Source organism: Myxocyprinus asiaticus, chromosome 33, assembly GCF_019703515.2.
Source record: "Myxocyprinus asiaticus isolate MX2 ecotype Aquarium Trade chromosome 33, UBuf_Myxa_2, whole genome shotgun sequence".
In the NCBI taxonomy this organism is placed as follows: domain Eukaryota; kingdom Metazoa; phylum Chordata; class Actinopteri; order Cypriniformes; family Catostomidae; genus Myxocyprinus; species Myxocyprinus asiaticus.
The window spans coordinates 11,171,906-11,177,799 of NC_059376.1; positions in this window are offsets into that span (position 1 = coordinate 11,171,906).

A 5,894-nucleotide genomic window follows, 5' to 3' on the forward strand; every position below is an offset into this window, starting at 1 on the left:
ACATTTATAACATGTACTGTAAGTTAAAATGCTAATTTTTTTGGCAGATATTGCATGAAAGTTGCCCTTTTTACTCTTGTTATAGCTGCAGATCAATGCTTTATAATGTATTTATTAGTTACTTATTAGTAATTAATGAAACCCTTTATAAACCATTAACAAAGGGAACAATAATGTGAAGGGTTACCATCGGCTATATACAGTGCTGGGTGGGTTATTTGTGAATTGTAATCTGGAACTGCTAACAAATTACATGACAAAAAATAGAACCTTATATTACATTTTGGGGTTGATCTAATCCGATTACTTTTGTTTTACTTTTGGTATACTTTCAACCTAATTCTGTTTTATTTTATGTCACATGCATTTGAGTAGGATAATCATTTTAACATAAAAGTACAAAGAGGAAGAAAATGTATTCCATTCTTTATTACTAACAAAAAGAGCCTCACAAAAAGAGCTCCTTATGACATAAGAGCATTAAACATTACATGAATTAAAGAAACATTTAATCTAACAGCAATGACAGTGCATGACCAAAGTTTATCATTCAAAACACTGAGGCATCAAGTTAATTTTAAGTGCATAAAACAATAGCAACATAAGGAATATTAGTGATCATAAAATCAACAGCAACAAGGTTGCTAAGTCAAAGCTTTCATCTAAAAACACAAACACTTTTAACCCTTACTGCTTACTGATAGTCCATCACCTGTTCCAAAGCTGAGGTGCAAGATATTAAATTTTGAGCAAAAAGAATATTCTAAAAGAGCAGAATATTTTAAAACAGCAGACAGAGATCCGCCGAGTTACACAAGGAACAGTTGTCTCAAGTTTATGTCAAGTTTCATGCAGTGGACACTACTGCATCAGCAACAGTAGAGCGATAGGTTTTGTTTCATATTGCTGCACATTTTTGCAGTTGAACTACTGTGTACCCTGCAGGCAGGACCCTTAGAGATGGCATCTACTAGATTCTTTGAAGCAATTAAGCTCAATGTGTGATCTGCACACCATTGGTGTGATTTCATTCTTAAAAATCTCTGTAGATCCAGTGGTTAAATACAGAGGTAAACCACTCCATCTTCACCTGGCAGGCTAGTAGCGAGAATCAGTTCTGACTGCAATACACACAATCCCCCTCTCATTTGAAAACACTCAAAGACTTACCGAACGTATATCAGCGGCAGTAGTGGTTCTAGCTTGTATGGCGCCCTGGGCCCCACATGATGCCGCTCCAGGTGGCTGCCCATATTGCCCATGCCTAAATTTGCCCCTGATCAGCGGTGTGCTGATTTAGAATAAAAATGTAAAAGATTGAAAAAGAGAATGATTAGGTTGATCAATAAATAATTAACAATTTACTGCCGTTGCCTTGTTAATATGTAATAATGTAATCTATAAAAAGTTACTGTAGTCTAATTACAAGTATTTTAAAATGTAAATTAATCCAATTACAAGTAATTGGTTTTTGTAATCTGATTACATAATCCAGATTGCATGTAATACATTACTACCCAGCACTGGCTATTTCAGAGACTATTAAGTAGAGACGGTTACTTCTATTAAAATGAGTAGGAGAACTGGAATGCCCAACGATCAAAGGATGTCTAAAGGAAGTCCCTCCCTACAGGTAAAAAAAGCCTATCACCTTTTAGATACAGACATCAACTGTCAATCAACTCGAGAATGCACATGCACATTAGCTATACAAGCCGGAAAATAGTTTTTTAGCATAATCTGAGGTAAAGAAACACTATTTATAATACAAGTGTTGTCAGATTTTACTGCTGATTTTATGTCTGTCTTTGCTCATAATCTTTCTTGATCAACCATTTTGGAGATTTCTGTCTTTCCCTATTCAAGCAGATGCACTTGTATTCTGCTTGTTTACATAGAAAATTGCTGCCAGGGAGCGTTCTAAAGATGGCCGCCAACTGAACTGACTTGCTAAAAAGGCTTTGGCTATATGCACTAAATGGCTAAGAAAAGTGAAGTTAGTTATGTGAAAACAAAGGTCTAACATTATTTGTTTACAGATACAGATTTACAGTTTTGTTATCTTATGCAATGAAATTCATACTTTTTAAAGTGTGACTTAAGTGTCTAAAACCAGCAAGACTTTCTTGGACAACCAGCTTTACCAGAAAGACCATGCGGATGGCCGAACAACTTCACCAGCTTACAAGTTTTGGTACTGAAGTTTTATACTAGTCTACAATATAAACCAGCACCATACCATCACAAACTAGTGTAAACCAGCCTGGACCAGCATTGCAATTCACATAGGTCTAAGCTGGTCTCCTGTAATGTGATTATTATTACAACTCAAAAAGTTCACAGAAGGTTCATTTGTGATAAACACTACTTCAAAACAGCCTTATGCATACTACCCAAGTTGATGGATTTTGATTTAAGAGGTTCTATGTGGGCCAGGAGCGACAACAAAACAAGTTTTGCATATTCAAATCATTTGTTGCCACGATTAGCTATGAATAATTATCATTGCAAAGCTGTTTAGCATATTGAACTAAAGTGACATGCACTACGTGCTTGCGTCCCCCGACACCGCCGAACTCATTCACGAGATGTATCATCCTCTGTTTTTATGAACCTCTTTGTACTGTCTCCATGGGCAAAGCTAATTTAATGAACCATCAGGTCATTAAGAGAGAACAGAATAGCATGCTTATCTTTGTAAAAACTCATTATAGAATGTACCATCGTCTTTGTGCAACATGTTGACATCGTTTTCATTTAAAACGGGTAATTTGACATATAGAAAGAGACAGGGAGATGGATCAAGTGATTGCAGTTTGCAGGTGCTTCGCATTTGTTTGCTGTCATTGGTAATGAAAACAATACTTTCATGCTTGAGTTACTAATCTGTATCCCTCGGTAAACTATTCATATTTTACACCTCACTGGTACAAGCTGAGGTTTAGGAAACGCTGATAAGCTTTTAGTGAAAGTGGGGGCGTTTAAAGATAAATAACAGTCTAATTAATCATTCTGTATAGACAAGACATCCTACACGCCAACAAATGTTTTGTGGAGTGGGTGACTGGTTTATGACAGGGTAGTGTGAGAACTCTGAATATTTTAAGAGGAGTGAGAACAGGGTGTCTTTATAATTAGCACATGGAAGAAAAGCCATGTTTTGTAGGAGCAGTTTATTCAGATGCTGCATACTTCAGATGTTGGGGAGCTTGTGTGATTCTAGTACAAAGATCTCTTGAGAACACAGGCAAGAATAAGAAACAGAGGTGCTGCCTTAGGGTGCTATATGCAAAATGCTCTTTTAGTTATGAGACAGCAAAAGCAAAAGGAGAGAAAGCAGTTCACTTGGTAATCTCATCAGCTGCTTAAATTTGTTTTAAATTCAATGCAAACTTGATACAAGGAAGCAGAACAAGGTTTTACTGGGTAACTTCTACTTCTCTTTTTGTTATTGGGCTGGTGGGGGCCTTATACAGAATGTTTCTGCAAAGCCTTGCTGGCTGTTTATTGTTTTAAAGCAAAAGACAACCTTTAAGGTGCATATACGTTACTGTAGGCTACTGTAGGCAATGCTGTTATGTACTGTGTGTGTGTGTGTGTGTGTGTGTGTGTGTGTGTGTGTGTGTGTGTGTGTGTGTGTGTGTGTGTGTGTGTGTGTGTCCAAACCTAAAGAGCAAGGCTTTACTAGCAAGAGCTGCTCTGAAGAAAAGAGAATTAGTGCCCTCTGGTGGTTTTTAAAAGAGGAAAGCACGTCTGTGCTATTCTTGACTGAAACAATATTATATTTGTTTGTATTAACATTTTATATATATATATATATATATATATATATATATATATATATATATATATATATATATATATATGACCCTTAGCATTTATAATAGAACTATAACACTGTGTAGATCTGTGAAAGATTAATAAATAAATAGCAATGATAAACTATGGCGGTACTCAAGACTTATGCAGTAAAGAATTATGTTTTACAATCTGATCTGAAAACCATTAATCTCATTACTTCATATATTTGCAGTCATATAATTTATTCCTTTCTGTTTAACTATTTACAACTGAAATGATATGATATTCTGTATTTTCAGTATTTTAGAGTTTTATTTCTCTTACATTTTTGAGGAACAAATTCAACTTAAACCTCAAATTAAAACAGGGCCAATAAATGTGACTGTAACATTAAAGCATTAATATGACAAAACTTTGTAAAAGTTTTAGATGCTCAAAGGAATAGTTCACACAAAAATAATAATTCTCTCATCACCTCATGCCATCCCAGATGTACAACTTTCTTTCCTCTGCTGAACACAAATGAAGATTTTTAGAAGAATATTTAAGTTTTGTAGGTCCATACAATGTAAGTGAATGGTGACCAAAACTTGGAAGCTCCAAAAAGCACATGAAGACAGTATAAAAGTAATCCATACGACTCTAGCGGTTAAATTAATTTCTTTAGAAGCTATATGATAGGTGTGGGTGAGAAACAGATCAATATTTAAGGCCTTTATTTCTATAAATTCTCCTTGCTGCCCGGTAGGTTGTGATACAGTATGCACAAATAATGTGAATCACCAAAAACAGAAGAAGTGGAGTGAAAGTGGAGATTTATAGTAAAAAGGACTTAAATATTGATTTGTTTCTCACCCACACCTATCATATCACTTCTGAAAACATGGATTAAACCACTGGAGTCTTATGGATTACTTTTATACTGCTTTTATGTACTTTTTGGAGCTTCAAAGTTCTGGTCACCATTCACTTGGTTGAATTATCAAACTATCATTGAAATATCGTATAATGTCATTTTACAATCAGGCTTTAAAAATCATGGACAATAAACCAAATCATGTGCATCATTTAAATATTTAATACAAACAATTTTCTTAGTTTTAAAAATGTTATAAATTTGTCATACATAAAATTGGTGTATAAATGTCTCCACAATAAAGCCCCACAGGTATTATGTAAATTGCTAAATAGACAGGATGGTAGTAGAACAACAAGGAGCACAGCAAATAGTAACTGTAGTGTTGACTATCGCAGAACAACTCGGGCAAAGGGCTTTTTCTGTGAAGGGTTCCCAACTCTGGAACATGCTACCATCTGAAATAAAATCAGTAACAGACATCAAATCTTTCATAATACTGGTTAAATGCTGCTTTACAAGAAACCAGAGCTGTACTCATTTTTAATTCTCAATTAATGTTTGGTCTAATCTTTTATTCTATAAGTTACCAGGGTTGGGAGCAACCTTTAATATTTATTTAGCCATATATATAGTTTATATTGCTTGATTTATGTAGCTCTAAATGGAAAAAAAAAAAAAAAAAAAAAAAAGCCTATCTAGGGACCTGAGGTGCAAATTTGCATGTGCTATAAATTCTATGAACAATGCATCTTTATTTATTTATTTATTTATTTTTAATCGTGTTTTTGTACTGTTCCTATACAAATAAACCAATCAATAAAAATAAAAAAAACTATTCCTATAACTTTTCTGTGTATTTTGTTGAATGTGAAATAAGATGCTAGATTTGTTTATTTTGTACAACGGACACTAACTTGTATTATTCGGCTTTCATTCTTTTATTTATCTGTATTTCTTATGTATCTGGATTTCTCATCGCACCAATGAAACTGCCAAGTAGTTGCTGAAACTAAAACTGAACTGCCATATTTCAAAATCAAAGTTTCCAATTTCCTATTGCGTGCCTCATATAAATTCCGCTTTTCTACTGTGCATGGATTAATTAATAAACATTTGAAATTGAATGAATATTGTAGAGAGAAAAAAATACAAGCTGAAGTAAAGACGCGCACGTGCCCTTTTCTTTTGACAGCGGCTGCTGGCGTCATTTGTTTTGCTCCATGCCGGAAGCGCG